Below are 12,721 nucleotides of genomic sequence, written 5' to 3' on the forward strand. Positions count from 1 at the left end.
ATAAAGACAGTTTAACAGGTAAAGCAAAAGCCGCGCACACAGCAAAGCAAAACAAGGAATCCATTCACCGCTCCCCACGGGCAGGCAGGTGTTCAGCCACCTCCAGGACAGCAGGGCTGCGTCACATGTAACGGCTACTTGGGAAGACAGATGCCATCACTTCGAATGTCCCCCCCTTTCCTCTTTTTTCCCCAGCTTTATATATACTGAGCATGACGTCATATGGTATGGAAAGTCCCTTTGGTCACTTGGGGTCAGCTGTCCCAGCTGTGCCCCCTCCCAGCTCCCCGGGCACCCCCAGCCTCCTCGCTGGTGGGGTGGGGTGAGGAGCAGGAAAGGCCTGGGCTCTGTGTGAGCACTGCTCAGCAGTAATGAAAACATCTCTATATTATCAACACTGTTTCCAGCACAAATCCAAAACACAGCCCCATGCCAGCTACTATGAAGAAAATTAACTCTATGCCAGCCAAAACCAGCACAATGAAACCCCCTCCCGTGGCTCCCTCGGCTAATAGTGAAGCTAAGGGTTAATCGCGAATATTACTTCTTCTGACTACTACACAGGCAGTGCCAGTGGGTAGCAGTCACTGCCAGTTTGTCCAGAGGATTAGAGCGAGTGCATAGGGTGCCACTCCTATGCTTGATTTTGCAAAAATCCTGCAAATCTCCAAAACCTTATAAAATCAGGACTCATAAAAGAGCCTCACTTTGAATGTTAACATGAGCGTATTTTAGATTTAGGTGAATCAGAAGTGATAAAAACTGGTTTTAGTTGTAGTGAGTGTTCTCTGTGGCCTTTCTCAAGGGGGTTCATCCGTCCTCTCTGTCTCAAGCTTCTGTGATTCCACGTACAGTCGAGGCCTGCTGGGGTTTTTCTCTCCCATGTGATCTTCCGTTCAAAGCGGTGTTACAGAGGCCACGGGTGTTGAAGAGAAATAAGATGACAATTGGATCACTTTGTACTGTCATCTGCATGCGAAGAGGTGACCTTTTCGTGTTTTGAACTCGGCATCTCAGTGTAGATTAAGGGGAATGACTCATGCTCTCCTATGTTGTTTGTACCTTTTATATGAAGCTGATCCGCTTTAGACTCCAGCTGCTGCTACCAAAACCCCTTCTTAACGCTCACTGCAGAGAGCTGTTTGCAAAGTTCATCCAGCAAAATGCTGAACAAAATTGTTCAGATCATTGGTACTGCATACTCTGAGGGAAAAGAGAGAAAGGAAAAGATAAAAAAAGAGAAGTAATTTGATAGTTTAGCCAGCATGTAGATACTCCTCCTGGAATTTAACATTCAGGTACGATAGTGTAAGGACAAATATTCTTCAAAATCAAAACTGTTTCTTATTACCAAGTAAATCATATTTCCAGCAACCGTTTCTCAATATGTAAATATGAGCAGTGATTGCTTTAGAATAGATATAATTATATATTCAACAGAATGCATACTTCTTCCCAATGAACCATAGTTAATTTTATCTGAAAATTAGAGATTACCATTTTGGTGTTAATTACGGAGTACTAAGTACATCTTCAGTGTCAAAGACAGACTCAGCTCTGTTTCATATACCCCAAGTCACTTGTGGAATAACTGATGTCAATTCGTGATTTTAAAGATACAAAAAACCTAATTAGAAGGGATCATTGAAAATGAAGGATAGATTAGGACCTCTGGCAACTAAGGAATCACCTTTCGCTTAGCTCTGCATGAGGGACCCTACCCTAAGCACAGTATTTTGCACTTAGGTGTGTGGATATTCTGCGAGTGTCCATGAGAGATCCAGGTCTGGGGGGAAGAGCAGAGGGAAGGCAATGGTAATATTAGCTGTTTTTATTCTGGACACATGCACTTGCTTCTGTGTCTTTCTCTCTCTGCATGCCACATACGTAACCCACATCTGGTAGGGAACTGTGTAGGAGAGAAAATGAGGTCTGAAAGAAGGTGGATGGCCTCAGTAAAGCATTATACAGAGGGGAAAAGCTTGTGAGCGAAAGGGTAAAAACGGATGCCTGTTATACAGAAAAAATACAAGTCGGTATGACCTTTCCTTCCATGTGCAGCCCACCTCATTTCATCCTTCCCAATGGATCTGTGAAATGTGGATGAGAAATGCTGACAACCCTTTCTCCAAGTGAGGGAGAGAGAAGTCTTACCTCCTGCTATGCGAGTCACGATAAAATGATCTTGGTGAAGGCAATCTTCCACATGCCTCATTCTAAAAGAATTACGCTCAAAAATGCACTTGAGTTTGGTCAGAGGTGATGGGTTCAGTCTGGCAGGCTTGGCTATAAACATTTACTGAAGTGCTTTGCTAAGTTCCTGTTATGTTGTGGGCTAGGATCGCGTGCGCGGGAGAGGCCAGCCTGTCTTTAGGAGGAGCTGAGTCAAATGTATGGATTATCCAACATTTTCATTAGTACCAGTGGGGAGATTTGAATTTGGAATGATTTGCAAATGAAGAAACCAGACAGGGGCAAAATGCATACCCCAGGATCATTAGTATTCAACTTAAGAGCAATTTCTGCGGGAGCATATATGTTTGCATATACTCATTGCAATATCCTGAAAATAATTGCATACATATGTATGTTAGCCCCACCCTCCAGTGGTATCAATAGACTTACCCTAAGTTTTATGTTGAGTTGCAAATTAAGGGAAAAGACTTTATTTTAAGAGTGTTGAACACATGGCTGGCATCCAATAACTTCGGTATGGCACCCACCCAAGAAAAGTGCTCCAAGGCAGCCTAATCAGGACAGAATTCCTGGCAAAAGTACATTCTGAGACAAGGCTCACTCTCTTTTTCCAAAGTAGAAAACTCCTTTGATGGCAGGCACAGAGAGCGCTTGAGAACATTCTCAGGTGCCTTTTTTTGCAAACTGAAAATCAAGCTCAAAGAGCTGGGAAGGAAAATTGCAGGACTCATTTTAACACTTTTCCTGATCCAGTTGGGCAGGGGAGGCTGAGTAACAGCCAGCTGATTTCATTTTAGTTCTCTTTTTTTTTGCTTCTGTCAATAGGCACAAGCTCGTAACGTATGCCAGGGGGTTTTAATTCTGCTCTGTAAACATGAATGCTGCCTAAGACTTAAACTGTATCATAAACCCAAGTTAAATTCTCTCATAATGGGCTACCCAGCTTTAGTTTTCTACCAATATACATGTCAAAATGCTGGTTTGGGTTTTGTGTTGGGGTTTCCCCCCTCTGCACACACACACTGTCTTATTGCTTCTGTACCGCTCTTCAGGCTTCGCACAGTCCAGTTCTCGCAAATGGCCATACTCAGAATTGTGGTTTGTGGCAAAAAATGTAACGTGTTGGAGAAAAGACAGGAATGTCTCGGTCACTCCGCAGCGGTGCAGCGGCGTAGCGCAAATGGGCTGCAGAGGATGGGTGTCCGGGGCTGAGGGAGCTACGGCGGCTGGTGCAACACTGCAGGTCCTTCACAGGTAGATAATGGCAATGGGACTGAGACACAACGTCCTCCAACAGCTCTGTGAGGTGTGCTTTTTGGAAGGAAGGTGTGGTTTCAGGTCTGCTGGCATCATGGAAACGCTTCACCTCCTTCTGACTTCACAGAATGCCAAACACATTAGACCCGTCAGAAATGTGACATTCAGGAATAAAAAAGCACAAGCCACTCTGGTTGGATGAGTGAGCGCCTTCCAGGAAAGCCCAACCAGGATGAATGCAACCGAGGAACTTCAAAAATAACAATGAGATGACATTTGATTTTCAGTCTTGGTTTTGGAAGATCAGTTTAACATCTCATTCCCTAGATTAATAAACATGGTGGATTTTTTCTTAAAAAAACCCCAAGCAGCTATTTTAAACATAAGCATTTTCCTCCTATTTTTCTTGTTATCTGATTCTTGTTATCTTGGATATCTTGTTCAGCAAGTAGAAAAATAGTAAGAGAGAATGTAGTAAATCTTTTCATTGAAGACCATATATTAAACATGGGCTACTGTCATATGTGGATTTGGATTCTTATTTTCTGTACATTTTTTTTTTTAAATAAAGTTCAGGCCAAACTCAAGTGTATCTTAGCTGCCAGATAGCCTAGAACATTAATTCTGGCCTCCAATATTCTAGGGAAATAACTTCTTTGTGTGGAAGATGAAAGGGCCACAGGCAAACCAAACATCACATGAACCTGGCAGACAAAATGACCCAGGACCATTAAAGAAGTTACAGAAACTGCAGCTTGGGAAATTATTCCCAAAAGACAACCGCACTTCTAACACCCCTTGGGCCTTCCCTCTTTGAAGCCCACCTTGAAAAGGACGCAGCAGTGCGTGCCCAGGCCTTGAAATAGCGTGTAAGGGCTCACGCATATGAAAGCAGCAATGGGATGATGCTGGGATGAGCTCAGAGGTGACCGCCCAGAACCCTGGTGGTAGGTGATGTGCAGGAGGAAGAGGAGACAACACCAAGCAGGGGTTTTCCGAGCTGCTGCATTTCTGCAGAAGAGAGGCTGGAGCAGAGGTAAATGAGCCTGGCAGGCTGGCAATTAAGGCAAGAAGCCAAGCAGGAGCCAGGGAAAGGTATGGAGAAGGAGACAAGGCTCTGGAGGCAAGCCCGCTGAGGGAAACAGGGAGAGGAAGTGGTGAGCAAAAAAGGAGACAATGTGTATATCTCAGAAACGCGTAATAAAAAAGAAGGTCTTATTACAGCAATTTTGAAGGCACCAGGTACTGCTTCACCTGAAGTTACACGTAGCCACATCTCTGTAGCAACTGGGTACATGTTCTGGGCTTGTGTCCTTTCTTTCCTATGAGTCTCACAGGTTTTGGACTCTACTATTACAGATTTTCAGGCTTAAAAATTCCAGCGGTAAAGTTAGAAACCTGTAGCCATTAGAATAATGGGAAATCCCTAGAGAGAGCAAACACTGCTATGTAGAGAATTTATTAGCAGCAGGAACAGAAGCCTGTATCAGCACTTTACTGGTGGATAAATCAGTGGGTTTGCTAATGGTGTTTCGGTTCTCTTGATTGAATTGGATTTGTAAGAGAGAAATGCAGCTGCAGACTGAATTGCTTTATATGACAAGAGAATAAGCAGTAGCCGATCCTGAACATCCAGGGTTTCGGTATAAATGGGGTAATTTAGCTTCCGTTCCTGTTATAATTTTATATGCAAATGAAATTATCAACACTTTTATATAATTGCTTCCTGGATCACATTTATTCTAGAGTTTTTGCCTGTTGGTGTGCAAGAGGAATTTCTTCCCCTCATTTTAGCCAAGGTTTAACACTAAATCCTAGTCCTCCTGGAGTCTGTGGGAGTTCTATTATATTATAGACATGACCCATTCAGAGCACATTGGAAATGAACAGAAAATACTGGAACTGCCCGTGGTTATGAGAGTGCTAGTATTTATTCGGAGATAGGGCCCATTACCTTATGCCATTATCTGCATGTTACATGTGCTGGGTTTTGCATATTTGATGTTTACTTAACATGCATATCAGGTTCTTTTAACAGTAGTGTTTTGGAGATGGTCTGGCTAAATGCCCTCATCAGCCTCTTGCTAGGTTGTTGTTCTCTGGGGCTCCAGCCCGTAAATCTCTATGTGTTTTAAGCTCTAAATAGGCTACTGCTCCCCCTCCGAAGGATCACGCTGAGCTGAAGCAATGCCCGCTGGAAAAGTAGAAAACGGGATGCCAGCTGGCAAAGAGGGCTGAAAAGTGAGAGAAAGGATAAAATCATTCTTAAACTGAGAAACTGCCTTAGCAATGTCCTCATCTGCTGGGTGGGAATAGATCATGGTTGCCTGGTTGGTCTTTCAAATGCCACAGCTCCTAAATTACGGTTACGCCTTGCTGTTGGGGGAGATGGAGTTGACAGAGATATACTGTTGAGACACACTATAAATTAAACAGATGGATTGTGAAGTCCAGGCTCTGTATCCAGTAATTGTTCCTCCCACTAGAGGAAAGTCTTACAAAAGCTTCCCGTGGTGCTCAACAGGATCGTGGTGGTTTCATTGCACTGCAACTTTAGAAAGGCTTTGGTCAGTAGTTAGGACAACTGGGTTTATTTACTGTGGGTGATTGACTGGAGTCTACCCAGGGTGGGCAGAGATGACTGGCAGTGATACCCTTCCCACCGCTTGCACAGCAGTGAGGAAGTTTTGTGGTTTAGTTAGGAAAAGAGGAGAGAGTGATCTTCCCTCAGCCACTGACAGCTCAGGGACAACGCTGTGTGAAGGGTCTTGGTACTTTCTGTTTTCAGCATCTATGTTGCCAGAGGCACCGACTTTTTTCTGGTCATCTATATTAGTCTTCCTCATTTGCTCTGCTGGCTATTGAGTGTCCGGGCAACATTTTGTGCCCTACGTGTGGCAGGCAGGCAGGAGTGTACAGGAGCCGAGAGGTGAGAGCGCAGAATCAGGCTGCAGAAGAGCATGCCTTGAAGCGGAGGGATACAAGCTAGGCAGGAGCCTTTGTGAAAAAGAAGATGAGGGAGCAAGAAGAGACCATAGGTGGACTGAAAACGACCGAGGTAGGAGAAACCCTGTAAACTGCTCAACTGGATCCTTGGAGATCTGAAGTATGATGGACATTGACAGAAAAATGCATCACAGGCCATACCCATTTCATTCCAGGTAGCTTCATGGTGATAGCAGCCGTGGGAGAAGCAGTGTAGGTGTTTTTCCTACATTCAGTATACATTCAGATGTTATTTCAAGCCCTGCAAAGTGAGGCTGCTAAGCTGTTCAACATTTTAAAGGTTGCTCAGCTAAGAAGTATAAAAATACCCCTCAAATTTTATTTCTGGAAACCAGGAAACTAAAATAATATTGGAAAATCAACAAATCAAACACAATTTTTTGGACACTTTTTCTTCACTACTATAATTTTGGGCACCCTACTAGACAAAAAAAAAATCTGCATTGTACTTTAGATTCTGCTGTATGTTTTGTAGCATTATAGTGGTTTTACATCATTTCACGCTTCAAAATCCTGGCATGAAGGAAGTTGAACTAGCAAAACAAAATTGTTCAATTACTGGTTTTTGATATGGTATTTTAAAGTTTCAGCAAATATAAACTTCTGTTATGTTTTATTCCAGCAGGATCTGGTATCTTCTCGGACTGAAGTGAACAATTCTGTTCTGCTGAAGGGGACTATTGCACTGCAGGCTATGCCTGGAATGACAGTTTCCACAATGTAACACAAGCCACTAGTGCAGTTAATTATTGTCAATGTATTTACCACAAAAAAACTTTAGCCATAGCCATGCTGTAGAAACAGATTTCATTTTACTAGACCTGCATAATGTAAGTAACACTGCTAGACTAGAAAAGCTATTAAAGGAGAGACTACAGTAAGGCAGCTCTTTTTCTCCTTCCAAACCAGACTTAACTGCTGTTGACAGGGAAAGCGTAGGACGTCTTTCTGCAGCAGGTCTGCATAATAAAACACACTTGCAAAGGGCAAATAACTAATCTCTTTAAAAAGTCCTCTATAGAAGCACTTTTGCATTCCGGAGATACATGTTTATGCTCTCACACTGGAGCTGTGGATGACCTGAAGAGGGATCTGCTCAACAGAAGGAGGAAAGGAGGGAGCACTGAGAACTTATTTTGTTGGTCATTTTCTCTATTTTCTTTGCTGGTAAAAGAGAGCAGTTCTGGAGTAAGGACTTTCTGTAGCGCAATGCACCTGGTCTTTCTGGTGTGTCCCTGAAATCAACTCATCATCTGGCATTTATGATATCATGGCCTGTTGCCATGGCACCCAGTCACGTCACACATACCAAGCAGTCAGCATCGTGGCTTTCAGAGCAAAGAACAGGCCTCGAAACGGGCAGCACGGTTGGCGTGTTCTGAGTTCAACAGTCAGCAAAAAAAGATAACGTAACGAAGACCACAGGACCGATATACAAGGATAAAACCAGCCACTGCTGGTGAGTGCTGCTCAGCTGCAGGGCTTCTCAGAGCCAAGGAAGGACTTCATGTGTGCCCCTGGAACACCCAGGGCGGTGACACCAAAACAGGACCACAAACCAGCCATGGCACTGCTGACACAGCTCTGTGGCCGAGCAGTGCCAACAAAGACGTCGTGTTATTCTCAGGAAGACTCGGTATAACATATACTTTCTTGTGTCTAGCGCAGGGTGATCTGGCATTACTGGAAATCCTAAATTCATCAACAGATATATAGAAAATTGTTAAAAAAGTCATGAATATTACTATCTTCCCATATATAATAATTATGTGATGCCTATTATTTTTTTGATTGCTTTTGGCTTACAGTCCAGTTCTGATTTATATTCTACAGTCATGTAAGGATTATTCTGTTTGGAGCAACTCATCAAACTTTAGTGTTTTGAGTGCATTGCAGCATAACTGGCTGAAGTTTTAGCTCAGCCTCACTACTTTGCATGAAAGGAGGACAATGGGATGAGAGCCTTCCGCTATTACTCAACCACTTCATGGAATATGCTACAGACCAGAAGTGTGGCCTTTGATAAATTATTTCTTAAGTAAAAGCATACTTCAGGCATTTACTTCTGTCACAACTGTAACTCCTTTTGTTCTGTCCAGGGGACAGATATTACAGTACCATAAATAATACCTCCCCCCTAGAGAGATGATCTGTACCTGAATTTTGACTTTTGGAGCTTTCTGACAAAGGACAACTTAAACTTGTGGCAGTCTTGGTCTTTATTATGCTTTGCAAGTAAGAAGCGGGCCATGCACTCTAGTTAACTAGCAGAAGTGGGGGTGACAGGAAATGGAAGTTGTTTTAAAGTGGAGCCTAATGAGTTTCTGAAATGGATTAGACGATGTGGTTGCCGGAGGTAGCAAAAACTAGACATGATGACCCAGGAGATCTTTTCCTGTCCAGTGCAAAGGATGGGAATAAGACTTAGCTATGCAAGAAACAAAATTAATGAAACACAAGGCACAGACTTTTTCTTGCTGGATGCTTGTACATGTCTAGACCTAAAGAGCTGACTGAATTTTGGGCCTCTGATTCCTGCTACAGTTCACACCAAAGCAAAGGGTATGAACCTGAATCATGCAGATATGCTCCTTGGCACAGTGTCTGCAAATTTGCAAACTCAAGACACTAACTTTTACACAGAAAGTAGAAATGAAAAAAACCATTAGCAATCTTGGGATAAACCCTTCTGTGAGTTTTCCCAAAATGAGCGTCACCTTCTGCGTTCAGCAAGGAAAATAAACGCATGCTTTTCTAGATGTTTTGTGATAAGAGAAAGCTGGCTAACATGCCTGATGAAAGAAATGCAAAGGGATTGTTTTTATACCAGAGCAGGAAAAAAAATCCTTGAAGGTTCCCAGTACTACAAAAATGTGCTGATACATTCTCTTCTAGCTGTGGCAACATTGCCTTATGAATGCTCCTGCCTGTGGAGTTTGTCACCTCCATAGATCTGCTCATCCAGTTGTGCGAGTGGTTCCCCTAATCCTTTTCATGACAAATAAACCGGGTTACATTATACAGCTTAGCAGTAGGGCTCTACCAACTTGGCTCCTTTTGACTTACAGCGAGGGAGTGATCATGCAATTAAGAGCTGCTGAGAGACCTCAACGGCAATACATTTTGGTGGAGTTGAGGCACATGGGCGGTTTCTGTACCTATGAAAAAGGATGCATGGGATGGCTGAAAGCTGAACCACAGGACTGATATTTCAATCTTGATCTTCAGTGTAAGCATGTGGAAATATTCTGGAAGTCACTATAAACAGATCGGAGGTCTAACTATCTTCCTATGCCATCACTCAATGGCAGCTGTCTAGAGGACAATATAAGAAAATTCCATGAGTAAAGTAATATTTTGTTACCCGTTCTCAGCTTCCAGTAAGGTGCAGCTTAGGGACATCCCAAAACAGTGGTGTAACTCAATTTTTAACAGCCTTTGATAGAATTTGGCCTAACATCTTTATTAAACCCAGATTTTGGTAAACTGTTGCTTTTATTTAAAAGGAAGTCTAAAAATTAAGGAGGACCACTCTGAACTCTATTTGAAAAAAATCCCTACCAATCCTTTCCACTTTTCTCATGCCTTCCACCCCACAAAGGCATTTCTTTGGGATATCTGTAAACAACAGTCAGGGGAATAGCAGTTTTGTGTATTCTGGCTTTTCAAAAGGCTTTGTAGGAAAAAGATCTCCGTGTAGTTTAGGAAACCAGCAGTGGTATTGGCATCATTAGGCTGAAAAGTATTTTCTCTTCAAAAACTATGTATGTTCTCATTTGCTCTGTTTGCTCGCTTTCTTAGAACAAGGATTAATGATTACAGGGGAGAACATCCTTCTGTGACTGTGTAATTAATAGAATCCATCCACAGAGAATCTCAAGTACACATTAAAAGCTTAAGACGAGCAATGCTTTCTCCACTTTTGGTCAAGCAAGACTCCTGTGCTGCTCCAGCTCTGCCAAAATTAATAGTTGAGGTTGATGCATGTGTGCTCGCCTATTTCAAAGAATGGCAATTTCAAAATTGCCTCTGAGTCCAGGCAATTCTTCCGCTACAATAGCCAGGTCCCCAAGAGAATACCCGAATAGCAACATCACGGTCTATCACCTACCCACAGCTCTACTGCACACACCTCTGCACAGCAGCTCAGCAACTCCAGCTATGTAAGAATATACGACGGGATGTGAGGCCTCGAACTTCATTCTCTAACTATAAGCACCCTTCAGGAGCGGCTGAGACTCCCTCACAGGCTGCTACTCTACCTAGGAGAAAGCCTACGAGAACTTCTTTCCTTTGGACTATCCAGGCAGGACCACAAGAGACAAGAGAGCAGGTTAGACAAAGTAAACAGTTGATGAACTAGCACACAAACATGAAGACAGAGTTTTGTCACAGCATGAATGTATTATTTATCGAACAGTATACTCCCCAGTAACTTACGCTTTTAAGACACCAGAAGGAAAACATGGTTCTGGATGTTTACTTTTGACAGACTGTATTTCACATTTTGGGCAATAATCTTGGCCTCTCTGTAATTCTTTCATCTAAAATATTCAGACCAGCATGCCAAAAATCATACTTAGAAATCCAAATTTAAGCAGCTGAATCAAAATGTCTTGCTTTTCTCAATTTCTATTCAAAGAGCTGGACTCCTATTCATGCAACAAGAGATGAAGATGCCAATATTTCAAAAATATTTAATACAATGAATGAGCGAGAAGCTTTTGCAAAGAGAAAAAGACATGAGTGAACAAATCTGTATGGATTATATACATGTTTATCATTCACAAAGGCTGCTACAGAAATTTAGGCTGCTTTTTATTAAAGTTTCTTCTAAGTATGAGATGTTTGTAGCTAGACATTATACAAGACTACCATCAAAAATGATGAATACTTACCAATAACGTTGATTAAAAGAAAAGTTATGCCCATCAAAATTGTGTAATCTCTTTTCAGTTTGCCTGTATACACATGCATACTAAATTGTCAGCTGGGAAATAACTCTAAAAGGACAAGTGTTCTTGACAATGTCACCAATGCATAAGAGTAAGCAGTTTTTCTTTTGGTAGGAAACACAGAGGTCATAGCTTCATTTATATGTTAAATTTATACTGTGCCAGTTCTGAAAGGTTTTTTTAAATTTAAGAATGCTTTCAATAAAAAAGACATATTAGCATTTTTCTACAATCTTCAAAGTGTCTTCAACCTATCAGGAACTCCTTTTCTGAAAATGAGGCTGATTTGCATATTTGCATGTAGTAAATGAGGAAACCAGTTTCTGAAATTAAGAATAAATGTATGACAACTTGTACTTGCAACTTCAGGGTGTAATTCCTTCTACTGGAGCTGGGAAAAGCTCATGATAAACAGCACCACCAGCAAGCAAAGCATTCCCTTTGGGCAGGACTGTACAAGCAGTTGGCATAACTGAAAGCAAAGGTGCAACATTCTGGACAAGGAATAATCAAGTCTGCAACATCACAGGTGTGTTCTAGTCAAGAGGCTGGCATAACATTGTATTTGGGGGAAAAAGAAAGTGTACATGGTCCCATGATTGACGACTGCAGTATAATCTTAAAGGTCTTTTCCAATCTAAATGATTCTGTAATTCCTATGTGCAAGAAAGGTGAATGTTACAGGCATTCTGACTGAACAGGCATTTTTCAGTTGCACATTGCTTCCATGATCACATGTTTTTATGCGAGATATTTCTTAGAAATGTAAAATGACAAGGGAGATTCAGTAAAAGAACTACAACACAAAATCTCAAAGTTCCACTGAACTACCAGAAAAATGGGACATCTGGCCAACTACCAGCAACAGTCTGTCCCCTGAAATTCAGGAGCAGTAAAGAGATTATCTGGCAGCAACTCTTAAGTCCACAATAATGTATTCCTCCCTTTCAGGCCTTAGTACATAGTTCCTAGGGAACATTTCATCCAGTTCTCTCTACTTCCAACCTCATGAAGCATATTAAACCCTCCTAGAATTAGTTAAAATATCCAAGGGCAAGGAAATTTCTTTTATGTTTTATCTGAAGTAGAAAAGGAATTCAATGTTTGTCTTGTATGAGGTCTCTAAATACTTTTGGAGACCAGAATTTCTTCTTCTACAAGCAGAATGAGCTGGATGCAGAAACAACCACAGCAAGAACTGAGAACTGTGTTGAAAAGTAAGAACAGCCCAGTCCTACCCATCCTTTCTTTCTTCTGTACTGAACCACATAGGGAAGACATCATCACCACACCTATTTTAAATAGGA

Source organism: Phaethon lepturus, unplaced genomic scaffold, assembly GCF_000687285.1.
Source record: "Phaethon lepturus isolate BGI_N335 unplaced genomic scaffold, ASM68728v1 scaffold503, whole genome shotgun sequence".
NCBI classification, from domain to species: Eukaryota; Metazoa; Chordata; class Aves; order Phaethontiformes; family Phaethontidae; genus Phaethon; species Phaethon lepturus.